This window comes from Aquarana catesbeiana, linkage group LG05 (assembly GCF_042186555.1).
Source record: "Aquarana catesbeiana isolate 2022-GZ linkage group LG05, ASM4218655v1, whole genome shotgun sequence".
NCBI classification, from domain to species: Eukaryota; Metazoa; Chordata; class Amphibia; order Anura; family Ranidae; genus Aquarana; species Aquarana catesbeiana.
In genome coordinates, this window is record NC_133328.1 from 38,783,623 (window position 1) to 38,798,344 (window position 14,722).

General features: G+C 39.5%; 1 protein-coding gene across 2 annotated transcripts in view; it reads left to right on the top strand.

Moving 5' to 3' along the window:
- Positions 1 to 5,351: 5,351 nt before the first annotated feature.
- Positions 5,352 to 14,722, top strand: part of CDK6 (cyclin dependent kinase 6) — a 241,548-nt gene continuing 232,177 nt past the window's right edge. Inside the window, exon 1 of one of the 2 annotated variants that reach the window (XM_073629614.1) lies at positions 5,352 to 6,005. The gene's annotated coding sequence lies outside the window, so the exon portion shown is untranslated. Of the gene's footprint in view, positions 6,006 to 14,131; positions 14,213 to 14,722 lie in introns of those variants that run through there. The other variant, XM_073629615.1, reaches the window with a different exon arrangement.

The window sequence follows — 14,722 nt, forward strand, 5'->3', positions numbered from 1 at the left end:
GCAGATAAACAGGTACAACTTGTGTAGGAGGATTTGTTTCATCTCTGTGTATCACCCGAGGCCAGTCACTGCACTGGGTATATGTGAGGGTTTACAGCCACTTTAACCCCCTTGCCCTCCAGAAGATTTACCCCCCTTCATGCCCAGGCTATTTTTTGCGATATGGCACTGCGTTACTTTAAGTGACAATTGCGCGGTCGTGCGACGCTGTACACAAATGACATTATTGTCATTGTTTTTCTCACAAATAGAGCTTTCGTTTGGTGGTATTTGATCACCACTGGGTTTTTTATTTTTTTGCGCTATAAACAAAAAATACCGACAATTTAGAAAAAAAAAAAATATATTTTTTACTTTCTGCTATAAAACATCCAATAAAATTTTTTTAATAATCTAATTTTTTCACAAATGTAGACCAATATGTATTCTGCTACATGTATTAGGTAACAAAAATCCTAATAAACGTAAATTGATTAGTTTACGCAAAAGTTGTAGCGTCCACAAACTATAGAATATATACTCTAATTATTTTTTGTTTAATACTAGTAATGGCGTCGATCTGCGACTTATAGCAGGATTGCGATATAGCTGCGGACAGTCTGACACTTAGAGGTGGATTTACTAAAGGCAAATAGACTGTGCACTTTATAAAGTTCAGTTGCCCCTCGCAAGAGCAGTTGCTCCAGAGCTTAGTAAATGTGCAGAAGCTCTGCTGACTTCCATCATCCAATCATGTGCAAGCAAAAATGCTGTTCTTTTGTTTTGCTTAAACGTGATTGAATACTCTTTGCAAAGTGAAGCTTTACCTAATTTACTAAGCTTTGGAGCAAATGCACTTTGCAAAGTGCACAGTCTATTTATCTTTAGTAAATCAACTCCTTACTGACACTTTTGACACTTTGTGAGAACCAGTGACACTAATACAGTGATCGGTACTAAAAATATGCACTGTCACTGTACTAATGACACTGGCTGGGTAGGGGCTAAATATCTAAGAGATCAAAGGGTTAAATGTGTGCCTGACCAGTGTTTTTGTGTGCTATGGTGTTGATTTACTAAGGGCAAATATACTTTGCACTTTGCAAGAGCAGTTGCTCCAGGGCTTAGTAAATGAGCAGAGGTTCTGCTGACTTCCAGAATCTGATCATGTCTAGCAAAAATTATGTTTTTTGTTTTTTTTAGTTTTATTTTCCTTGCATTTTATGTTTTTTTTAAATTTTCCTTGCATGTGATTGGGTATTCTTTGCAAAGTGAATCTTTACCTCATTTACTAAACTCTGGAGCAACTGCACTTTTCAAAGTGCACAGTCTATTTGCCTTTAGTAAATCAACCCCTGTGTGAGAGTAGTCACCCGAGGGGAGGATATGTGTTACTGGCAGGATTACTAGATGAAAATAAAGAAAAAAAGCCTGAAAAAAAGAAAACGAATGCAGTCATCACATCTATGAGGTACAGACCTGCAGTGTATTACTTTGTTTTTTGGGTGGGAGAAAGAGTTAGGATACAGTTTAAGTAACTCCTGATAAATTAGCTTCTGTGGTGCATCAAGGGATTAGGCATAAAATGTTATTAACAACAAAAAAACGCTCAATAAATCAGCTATAATAGATGCAGCTGGTGAAAAAAAATCACTATATATTTACAGTGTAAAATGATGAAAAGACATCAGGATAAAATGTCTCACCTGCCAAAGATTAGTAACTCAATTTTGCTTGGTCAAGATTGTGATTGGATAATGAAGAGCAGCACACTGATGAGGTCATCCCTGTACTCCAATCCGCAAGCTCCATTTATTAGATCCACAGCGCTATGCAATGTGGTAAATATATTTTAAATTGATATATTTTAAATGAATTAATAACTGGTGTAATTTAGAGTCTCTTGTATGTGCATACACATACATTTTAAAAGCATTTAATACTTATAATACTTCTTAGTATTTCATAAGTTCTGTACTAATTTGATCCAGTAGATGGTGTAGTGCTTTATAAATTTAACATAACCAAACTGACTCCTTCTTGGACATGGGAGGCAATCCACAGATGAAATTTGCTGTTTATTAAAAAAAAAAAAAATCTACAATTATTTTAATGTTTAAATGATTTGCCTCGAAGCATATATTTGTCATTGCTTTTCTAAACTGTGTTTCCAAAATATTAGCTTTATGACACTTACTAATGAATAATTAGTAATGTTTACCTACAGCGCATGAATCAGTATAATAATATATAAAGAAAAATATATTAAATTAAATATGAAAACACTAATAGACTGTATAGTCATATGTTATTTTTTCCTTAAATAAATATATATTTTGGTACTATTTAGAAAGTTATAGAAAAACATATATCTATGAAAAAAGAATATTAATAAACCAATATGATATATAAAAATAGTGGTGCAAGTACAAAAAATTAAGAGCATGTGATAACAAAATAGAAACAGAAATTGAAAAAGGAAGTTGAGTTGGTATAAGAAAAATATATATATATACCGGTAATTAATATTTATACAAATATTTATGAAATCTAGATAAAATATAATGCTATATTTTAATTATCTATCTATCTATATTGTATCTATCTATCTATCTATCTATCTATCTATCTATCTATCTATCTATCTATCTATCTATCTATCTATCTATCTATCTCTCTCAGAGAGAGAGAGAGAGAGAGAGAGAGAGAGAGAGAGAGAGAGAGAGAGAGAGAGAGAGAGAGAGAGAAAGGTAGATTGATAGATAGATAGATAGATAGATAGATAGATAGATAGATAGATAGATAGATAGATAGATAGATAGATAGATAGATAGATAGATAGATAGATATAGATAGCTATATCTATAGCCAAAGATATTGTAATTGTAAAGCGCTGCGTAAACTGTTGGCGCTATATAAATCATGAATAATAATAATAATAATAATATATATCTATATATATATATATATATATATATATATATATATATATATATATATATAGATAGATATAGATCTATATCTATATATTTAGATCTATATCTATCTATCTATCTATCTATCTATCTATCTATCTATCTATCTATCTATCTATCTATCTATCTATCCATCTATCTATCTATCTGTCTATCTATCTATATATAGATATATATATAGATATATAGCTATATATATAGATATATATATTGCAAAAGCAAACAATATAGAGGTCTACACTTAAAAATATATATATATAAAAAAGAAGAATACCCCTTGATGAAGAAAAGTGACAAAAATAGAAAGATTTACACTAGATTACACTATAGATATGTGGCTGCTGATAAAAAAATGTATTAGGTAAGTACCGAAAAATATATAGATATTGATGATAGATTCATAATACATTCTAGACTGACAGGCAGACAGGTACAGATTAATGATAGATTATATTTCAAACAGATAGCCAGTTACTGTTGAATGATATATATGTTACTTGATAGATGCTGATCATAGATGATAGCAGGGTTGCCAACCTCCCGCAGCATTTTTTGCTGACAAAACATGGACAATTTACTGACGGAGCACATTTTTTTACTGTCAACCTGAAAAACGACAGAACTCCTAATAAAAACGAAGACAACCAATATTTAAACAGTATAAACACAATATGGAAACACTGACAATACCCATAACATGTAATTTGCCTGGTTTACACTTAAAATGTCAACACAACATGACAAATGATCAGCCCCTGATATTTACAGACAGTTGTAAAAAATCACTTGTTATTACAAACTGGTTGTAAATTTACTGACAGTTGGCAACCCTGGATGATAGACAGATGTGGACTGATGATAGATTATTGGTATTGATAGTAGATGGCATTATAGATAGGTAGACATACAACACATGACAGATAGATATTAATGCTAGATTATATATAGATATATCTCTATATATATAGCTATATATATATATATTTTTAGATTATAGGTGGTTAACAGTAGACTGCTAATAAATGATAGGTAGGTGAATACATGCAGTATTAATTATAGATATTGATGAGAGCTTCTATTACATAGATATAGATAATAAGTAGATAACAATAGACTGGTAATAACTTACAGGTAAGTAAATTAATATCAATACTAGATATTGATGACTAATAGATAGCTATTGATAATACATGATAGATAGATAGATATGAAGACAAATACAGAATAATCATAGATTCTATTATAAATAGGTTGTCACTTATAGATTATTGATTAAAGATTATGGCTATATTACTTAATAGATACTGATCATAGGTGATAGATGTGGATAGATGATACAATTACAGATATTGATGGTAAATGATAGATAGATAGCTAGATAGATAGCTAGATAGATAGCTAGATAGATAGATAGATAGATTAGATAGATAGATAGATAGATAGATAGATAGATAGATAGATAGATAGATAGATAGATAGATAGATAGATAGATAGTGATGACAGGCAGGTAAAAGGCATAATAGTAAATTTGTATACAGGTACAGATTATAGATATACAGATAAATAGATGCCGGATGTGGACTAATGATAGATCATAGATATTGATGATAGATATAAGAAAACTGAATATACATATTATAGATAGCGATAGATAGGTATCGATGATTAGGTATGACTTTCATGCAACTTTTGAGGGTTAACGTTGAAGTGTATGGCACTGAAGTTGCATGAAAGTCGGACCAAAGTAGTGTATAAATTACTTTGCAGTTGCTGCAACTTTAAGTCGCACATATATTAATGATTATCATTGGAAAACATGAGGAATGACTTGTCATGCAACTTTGAAACATAACAAGTCACACAGATTTTATGTATGTGTATATATATATATATATATATATATATATATATATTAATATAGATTTTAGACTGATTTATATTTATGATAAGTGATTGATAGATTTAGATTAATGGCAGCTTGATAAGGATTGTTAGATTATATATAACCAGATAGATATTTATGATAAACGTAGGCTGAGGATAGGTTATAGATATGTTCTTCTAACTTGTCTTCCAGCTGAAGAGGAACCCCAATATCTAGTATGTCCTCATGGTCGCCACAGTTTTACTTTTGTCAGTTTATATATATTTTTTACTTTCTTACTATATATATATATATCTATCTATCTATATAGATATATATCTATATAGCTATATCTATAGATATATCTATATATCTATAGATATAGCTATATCTATAGCTACATCTATAGATATAGATATAGATATATATATATATATATATATATACATATATATATATATATATATATATGTATATATATATATATATATATATATATATATATATATATATAGTAAGAAAGTAAAAAAAAATATATAAACTGACAAAAGTAAAACTGTAAACCATGGAGAGAGAAAAGGGAAATAGGAGTGAAAGTAATAAAAAGTGTCCCCCACCCCTGTGGCCCCCTTTCCCGTGTGCAGGTCCCCCTGTGGCCCCCCGTCTCCCGGGGTCCCCCCTGACAGGGAGGGCACAGAAGGAGGCGGCTGGCTCTTTGTAGTCGGAGGAATGCGGAAATGTTCTCCTCCATGTCAAACGGTTTTTGAAGCGAGGTCACATCAGCCAGCGTGGGAAAGAGAAAGAAAAGTGGGAATAGAAGAGAGAGGAGAGGAGGAGGAGGGAGGACGGGGAGAGGAGGAAGAGGCACGCTGCTGCCTCCACTCTACTACTACAAGCACTGCTACCTCCTCCGCTGCTACTACTACTACTACCTCCTCCGCTACTACTTCCTCCACTATCTCTGCCCCCTCCAGCTCTGCCCCGGAGGCTGCCCGTCCTCCTCCCCCATGGACTGGCAGTGCTGTGTATGGGGAGGATGGCTGTAGGCGGCGGAGCGGGGCTACCTGTGTGGCCGGGGACTTTGTAAGGGGCAAGCAAGCAGGAAAGATCATAGAAGAGCCCTCCTCCTCCTCCTCCTCCTCCTCCCCGCTCTGCCCTCCGGTGGATGCCCCGGCTGTGCGGACAGGTAATGTCACCCATACATGTGCTCACCGTGCCGCTCCTCCTTCTATGTCAGCCCGGAGAATTGTACGGACCAGCCGCTGCCATGTGCCGGACCCCTCCTGGGGAAGACTCTGCTCTGCACCCGACTCATTGTTACCGGGGTTTACTTTTCATCCAGCTGCTGAGGAACCACAAGTTCCAGCATGTCCTCATGGCCTCCAGATGCTGGGACTTGTGGTTCTTCATCTTGTCTTCCAGCTGCAGAAGAACCCCAATATCTAGTATGTCCTCCAGATGCTGGGACTTGTGATTCTTCTAACTTGTCTTCCAGCTGCAGAGGAACCCCAATATCTAGTATGTCCTCATGGCCTCCAGATGCTGGGACTTGTGGGTCTTCATCTTGTCCTCCAGCTGCAGAGGAACCCCAATATCTAGTGTGTCCTCATTGCCTCCTGATGCTGGGACTTGTGCTTCTTATTTGTCTTCCAGCTGCAGAGGAACCCTGATATCTAGTATGTCCTCGTAGTCTCCAGATGCTGGGACTTGTGGGTCTTTATCTTGTCCTTCAGCTGCAGAGGAACCCCAATATCTAGTGTGTCCTCATGGCTTCCTAATACTGGGACTTGTGGTTCTTCTAACTTGTCTTCCAGCTGCAGAGGAACCCCAATATCTAGTATGTCCTCATGGCCTCCAGATGATGGGACTTGTGCTTCTTCTTATTTGTCTACCAGCTACAGAGGAACCCCAATATCTAGTATGTCCTCATGGCCTCCAGATGATGGGACTTGTGCTTCTTCTTATTTGTCTACCAGCTACAGAGGAACCCCAATATCTAGCGTGTGCTCGTAGCCTCCAGATGCTGGGGCTTGTGGTTCTTCATCTTGTCTGCCAGCTGCAGAGGAACCCCAATATCTAGTATGGCCTCCAGATGCTGGGACTTGTGCTTCTTCTTCTTGTCTTCCAGCTGCAGAGGAACCCCAATATCTAGTATGTCCTCGTAGCCTCCAGATGCTGGGGCTTGTGCTTCTTCATCTTGTCTGCCAGCTCCAGAGGAACCACAATATCTAGTATGTCCTCATGGCCTCCTGATATTGGGACTTGTGGTTCTTCTAACTTGTCTTCCAGCTGCAGAGGAACCCCGATATCTAGTATGTACTCATGGCCTCCAGATGCTGGGACTTGTGCTTCTTATTTGTCTTCCAGCTGCAGAGGGACCCCGATATCTAGTATGTCCTCATAGCCTCCAGATGCTGGGGCTTGCGGTTCTTCATCTTGTCTGCCAGCTGCAGAGGAACCCCAGTATCTAGTATATCCTCATGGCCTCCTGATACTGGGACTTTTGGTTCTTCTAACTCGTCTTCCAGCTGCAGAGGAACCCCAATATCTAGTATGTACTCATGGCCTCCAGATGCTGGGAGTTGTGGTTCTTCATCTTGTCTTCCAGCTGCAGAGGAACCCCAATATCTAGAGTATGCCCTCATGGCCTCCAGATGCTGGGTTCTGTGCTTCTTCTTTTTTTCTTCTAGCTGCAGAGGAACCCCAATATCTTGTATGTCCTCATGGCCTCCAGATGCTGGGACTTGTGCTTTTTCTTCTTGTCTTCCAGCTGCAGAGGAACCCCAATATCTAGTATGTCCCCATAGCCTCCAAATACTGGGACTTGTGGTTCTTCTTATTTGTCTTCGAGCTGCGGAGGAACCCCAATATTTAGTATGTCCTCGTAGCCTCCAGATGCTGGGGCCTGTGGTTGTTCATCTTGTCTGCCAGCTGCAGAGGAACCCCAATATCTAGAATTGCCTCCTGATACTGGGACTTGTGGTTCTTCTAACTTGTCTTCCAGCTGCAGAGGAACCCCAATATCTGGTATGTCCTCATGGTCTCCAGATGCTGAGATTTGTGCTTCTTCTTGTCTTCCAGCTGCAGAGGAACCCCAATATCTAGTATGTCCTCATGGCCTCCAGATGCTGGGACTTGTGGTTCTTCTAACTTGTCTTCCAGCTGCAGAGGAACCCCAATATCTAGTATGTCCTCATGGCCTCCAGATGCTGGGACTTGTGCTTCTTCTTCTTGTCTTCCAGCTGCAGAGGAACCCCAATATCTAGTATGCCCTCATGACCTCCAGATGCTGGGACTTGTGCTTCGTCTTCTTGTCTTCCAGCTGCAGAGGAACCCCAATATCTAGTATGTCCTCGCAGCCTCCAGATACTGGGGCTTGTGGTTCTTCCTATTTGTCTCCCAGCTGCAGAGGAACCCCAATATCTAGTATGTCCTCGTAGCCTCCAGATGCTGGGACTTGTGCTTCCTTTTCTTGTCTTCCAGCTGCAGAGGAACTCCAATATCTAGTATGTCCTCATAGCCTTCAGATGCTTGGACTTGTGTTTCTTCATTTTTCGTGTTCCAGCTACAGAGGAACCCCAATATCTTGTATGTCCTCATGGCCTCTAGATGCTGGGACTTGTCCTTCTTGTTCTCGTCTTCCAGCTGTAGAGGAATCCTAATATTTAGTATGTCCTCATAGCCTCCAGATGCTGGGACTTGTGCTTATTTGTCTTCCAGCTGCAGAGGAACCCCAATATTTAGTATGTCCTCATACTCTCCAGATGCTGAGACTTGTGGTTCTTCTTATTTGTCTTCCAGCTGCAGAGGAACTACAAGTTCAAGCATGTCCTCATAGCCTCCAGATGGTGGGATTTGTGTGATTCTTATTTGTCTTCCAGATGCAGAGGAACCCTAAGATCCAGTATGTCCTCATTGCCTCCAGATACAGAGACTTGTGGTTCTTCTTATTTATCTTCCAACTGCAGTGGAACTGCAATTTAGTTCCAGAATGTCCTCATAGCCTCCAGATACTGATACTTTCAGAGGAACTACAAGTTCCATCATTGCCAGATGCCAAGAAGTGTGCTTCTTTTTATCTGTCTTCTATCTGCAGGGGAACCACTTGTTCCATCATGTCCTGAAAGCCACCAAATGATGGGACTTGTGGACCTTCTTATTTGTCTTCCAGCTGCAGACGAATCACAAGGTCCAGTATGTCCTCATAGCCTCCAGATACTGAGACTTGTAGTTCTTATTTATGTTCTTACTTGTTTTCCAGCTGCAGGGGAACTTCAACTTTAATGAGACTTGTGGTTCTTACTTGTCTTCCAGCTGCAGAGGAACCGCAACTTAGTTCCAGAATGTTCTCATGGCCTCCAGATACTGAGGCTGGTGTTTTTTTTTCCAGCTGCAGGGGAAGCACAAGTTCCAGTATGTCCTCATGACCTCAAGATTCTAGGACCTGTTCATTTTTATTTGTCTTCCAAATGCAGAGAAAGTACAGGTTGCTGTATGTGCTGACCGCCTCCAGATGCTGGGACTTGTGGTTATTTTGTTTCATCCAACTGCAGAGGAACCACAAGTTTCAGTGTGTCCTTGTGGCCTCCAGATACTGAGACTTCTGGTTCTTCTTATTTGTCTTCCAACTGCAGAGGAACTGCAACTTAGTTCCAAAATATCTTCATGGCCTCCAGATACTGATACTTTCAGAGGAACCACGAGTTCCATTATGGCCAGATGCCAAGATGTGTGCTTCTCTTTATCTGTCTTCTATCTGCAGGGGAACCACTTGTTCTGTCATATCCTCATGGCTTACAGATGCTGGGACCTGCAGTTCTACCTATTCTTTTTCAGTAGGAGTGGAAACACAATTTACAGCAAGGCCTGATGGTATTCAGATACTGGAACTTGTAGTTATTTTCATTCTTTTACTGGGGCTTGTGGTTAATACTATTTCTTTCTAACTGCAATGGAACCACAAGTTTTATCAAGTCCTAGTGGCCTCCAGATATGGGGACATGCAGTTTTTCTAATTATTTTCCATCTGCAGCAGAACCCCAAATTCCAGCATGTCCTTATGGCTCTCAGATGCAAGCACTTGTTATTATTGGGTATTATTTTTTTTGCAGAGGAAACACAACTTCTATCTTGTCATCTTGTTCCAGGTATGGGGACTTGTTCTACTTACTTTTTTCCATCTGAAGCAAAACCCCAAGCATCCAGCATGTCCTGATATCTTCCAGATGCTGGGACTTGAGGTTATTAGTTTATTTCTGCAAAGGAACCACAAGTTCCATCATGCCCTCATGGCCTTCAGATATTGGGACTTTTTGTCTTCCAGCTACAATGAAACCCCCAAAATCCAGCATGTTCTGAAGGCTTCAAGATACTGGGATTTGTGGTTTTTCTTATTTATTTATTTTTTGCGGTTATGGAGGAGCTACAAGTTCCATCATGTTCTGACGATTGCTTAAACTTGCAGTTCTGCAACTGGAGTGTCGAACATTATTGAATGGCGAACAGCTTGGCGCACGCCTAGATTATAATAATTTTATAATCAGGAGGAGAAAGTTGTAGGGTTTTGCAATGAAAGTGTAGGTAAGTTTCTTCCAGTCATCATATGGCAAAAATTGGAGTATCTAGTAGACTATAGTGAAGTTATCCAAATCATCGAATGGCAACAATAGGTACACTGGGTTATGTTTAGTAGATGTGCTTTCAGAGGTGTTATATACTGTATGCAAGCTTGCAATACCGAAAGAAGTTGGCAGTTGTTTGCAAGGTTTTGTTTATTGTGTTCTGGAGGTATGACCTTTTCATGGTACAAAAAATAATAAACTGGATTTGGGGTCTGCAGCTGGTGTGGACATTGAAGTCTATCTCTGGGAGGGCTTTCTTGGACCTGGGGTAGATAATAAGTCTGTAAAGGTTCTCAAGTCATGGCATTTATAGTAGTAATCACATTAAACAGGACTTGTTCTGTAATGTTGAAGATATTTTGTAGCTTCTCCAAGCCACTTCTGCAGTTCCAGTGAGTGTTGGGAAGATACCCCAGCATTTATATCCACACCTTAGGACAAGTTCATCCAATCACCATTGCATGTGTAGATGTTGATTGTCCAAGAGCAGAACTTTCATACCTCCCATTCAGTTCTTCGACAATCAACCTCTACACATTCAATGATGATTGGATAAAGGTGGCTTCTCCAAGTCATTTTTTCAGTTCCAGTGAGTGTCAAGAAGATACTCAAGCATTTATATCCACACTTTAGGACACCTTCATCCTATCGCATCAAATGTGTAGATGTTGATTTCCAGGAACTGGATGCGAGGTGTGAAAATTCTGCTCTTGGACAATCAATATCTACACGTTGAATGGTGATTGGATGAGGGTGTCTTAAGTTGTGGATATAAATGCTTGAGTATCTTCCTGACACTCACTGGAACTGAAGAAGTGGCTTGAAGAAGCCACCTTCATCCAATCATCAGTGAATGTTGATATCCAAGAACTGGATGGGGGGTGTGAATGTTCTGCTCTTGTACAATCAACATTAACACATTTAATGATGACTGGATGAAGGTGGCTTCTCCAAGCCATTTCTTCAGTTCCAGTGAGTGTTGGGAAGATACACACCTTGGGACACCTTCATCCAATTGAATGTGTAGATGTTGATGTAGATTATTGCTCAAGAACTGGATGGGAGGTGTAAAATTTCTGCTCTTGGGCAATCAGCATCTACACATTCTATGTTGATTGGTTGAATGTGTCTTAAGGTGTGGATATAAATGCTGGGTCGTCTTCCCGACACTCACAGAAACTAAAGAAGTGGCTTGGAGAAGCCACCTTCATCCAATCATCATTGAATGTGTAGATGCTGATTGTCTGAGAACTGAATGGGAGGTGTGAAAGTTCTGCTCTTGGACAATCAACATTTACACATTCATTGGTGATTGGATGAAGGTGTCCTAAGTTGTGGATATAAATGCTGGGGTATTTTCCTGTTGCTCATTGGAACTAAAGAAGTGGTTTGGGGAAGCTACAAAACTTCTCCAACAGGTCCTGCTGATCATGACTAACTACTACTAGCGGTAGATACTAGGGCTGTTGACCTCTCCAGAGGTTTACCCCATTGTTCCTGTAATACAGTATTTCACTGTATAGTGGCTGTCTGAAGAGTTTGAGATGATGATTTGACAGAAGAAGTGACAGAATGGGACCAAGGGTTGAAGAACTCAAAGTGTGTGTGTGTGTGTGTGGGGGGGGGGGGGGGGGGGGGGGTTTGAATTTGTATGTTCCTGTTGTCTATTGATGTGCAGATATGTTATATATGCTGAACTGTCTTCACTGGTCATATGTAAACTTGCGTTCCTAGCTAGGAAAGTATAAATACACTTGCTGTAAAGAGGAGAAGAGGGCACTAATCACCCCCATTTGCCAGTATAGCTCTTCCTTTAAGGGCTCTTGCACACGCCTGTGTATTAGGGCATGTGACTGAACAGAGTAAAATATTAGTTTAGCATTTGATTTGCTCGGTAGCCACAGCTGTTGCGTAATTTTGCCCATAGACACGCATTACAGAATATGCTGTACATGGCTATATGCGCGTGAAAGCTGGTGCTTACACTTACACATGCATGGTGGACGTATTTTCTCAACCTCAGAATTTTACCCTACCCCCTAATATACTGCCGTGTGCAAGAACCCTAAATGGTTTTGCATTTAACACGTGCAGACAGCGTGCACAGGGCAGTAATGCCTGGCAACCAATCAGAATTTATCTTCCATTGATCTGACTACTGATAAGTGACTGCTTGTTTTCGGTTACTGTGTTCGGTACATTATCACTAACAGATATAAAAAAATTGAGAACTTTTAGATTTATGGTGTGTTTGTAAATATACATGAGCAGTCTTAGCTACCAAAATAATTGTAATTCTGTTCAAGCTTCTAAACCGCATACACCTGTCATGTGCTATAGCCAGGCCCTGACCATTTAGCTTTCTTCACTGTACACTAAGCAATGCAGCTTGGTTTTGTAAATGCTCAACCTGTGATTGGATAGCAAAGGAGCAGCAGGTTTCTGAGGAGGTTATTTGTGAGCTCTCTCCTCCAGTCATCACTGTGCAATGCAATAAAGCCTGCTAATAATTGTAATAAATACTTGAAAAATGTGTTTGCGCTGCTAAAACTAACAAAACGTACACTGGATGGTGTGTTCAGGGACATCTGTTTCTGTTCAAACATGTCAGCTACATCATAGCTAAAGTACCTGTAAGTATATGAAATTGACCTGGTATCAGGCTCTTACAGTCCCTGTAAAGCAGAACTGGATTGTAGGAAGAAGAAGCAGCACAAGGAGCCATGTGCTAAAAAGGAGCGTGCTGAAAGTAGGAGAGAGCAGAGTGATAAGCTGATCACTGTGCTGCTTCTTCTTTCACTGTCCAGTCACAGGCTTGGGGCACGTGCAGGGCAACCAGGGCTCAGAGGAAGTAGGTTCAATAATTCCGGCCATCAGACTCAAGACATCTAGTGCTGCAGGGGAAATCTGTGGATTTAGGCTGAATATTGCAGCAAATGCTGTTTGTATTATTTATTCTTTTAATTGACTGTTTATTTATATCTGATTTTTTTGGCTGAAATTTTGCTTTAAAAATATATCATTTTAATTGTTAGTTCTGATATCATCATTTAAAGTGTCTGCTTCAAGATTTGAGGGAGGGTAGTGATGGGCACACCACATCATAGCACTGTGACGTGGCCAAGCCTCCCGAGCTCCGTGTGGCCGCGGTCACTGCACCCAAGTAATGTTTGGGGCAGGAACAAAGGAGCCGGTATAATGTCATGTTGATAAGGCTTAAGATGAAGCTCATAGATGACATGACTGGAGTCTCGGTATCATCCAACTGCCCTTCCATCATACAACTTAGTGGAAAGGTGACACTAGTGGTCACACATAGGTAGACAAGGAAATGTGGCAGCTAATAGCAGAAAATAGTCAGGGGACAATGAAGTCCCAATTGGTTTTTCCTTATAAAAGAAAACACCCTATTTGAAGCATGCATAGAACAATATGTCATTTTGTTCCTGCCCGGAGTCCAAGTTTGCAGTAATACCCCATTGTCCACCTTTCTGATTTGTTGTTGGAAACCTTGCTGGAGGTGTCCCCATGCTGGACTGTACAGGTGCAACACAACAGTTATACTTGTTTTTTTAAGATGGTTGGTACTTACAATCAAATCTTATGAAAAAATATATTAGCATGAAAAACATATTTGCCATCCCCTTGAACATTTGACTAATTAAATAATTGGGTTTTCATTAAAGGGTAGTCACCATTCTCTGACTGTCAGGCTGCATGCTGGTTCCAAAGCAGCAACTTTACTTAGAATGAAATCACCGTCCCAGGACCAGTAAGCAGAATTTTACAGCTTCCATCTTAGAACAAGTTTAGATATAATTGAGTGAACCCCTTCTTTCCTTCTTTCCTTCATTCTTTTTTTCCTTCCCTCTTTCCTTCCTTCTTTCCTTCTTTCCTTCCTTCCTTCTTTCCTCCCTCTCATCTTCCTTCTTCCCTCCCTCTCATCTTCATCTTCCTTCCTCCATCCATCCATTCTTCCTTTTCTTCTTCCTTCTCCTTTACTTCCTTCTCCTTTACTTCCTTCTTACTTTCCGATTCTTTCCTTCTTCCCTCCCTCCCTTCCTCATTCATATCCTTTTTTCCTCCTTCCATCCCCTCTTTCTTTCAACCTTCCATATGTAGAAGCTCCATTCACACTCCATCCATTCATATGTCATATTCTTTCCTTTCTTCTTTCTTTCCATCCCTCCCTTCCTTATCCTTCCTCTCTTTCCTCCTGTCTTTCTTCCTCCTTCTTTCCTTCCTCCCTTCCTTCTTTCCCTCCCTCCTCCATCCCTTCATT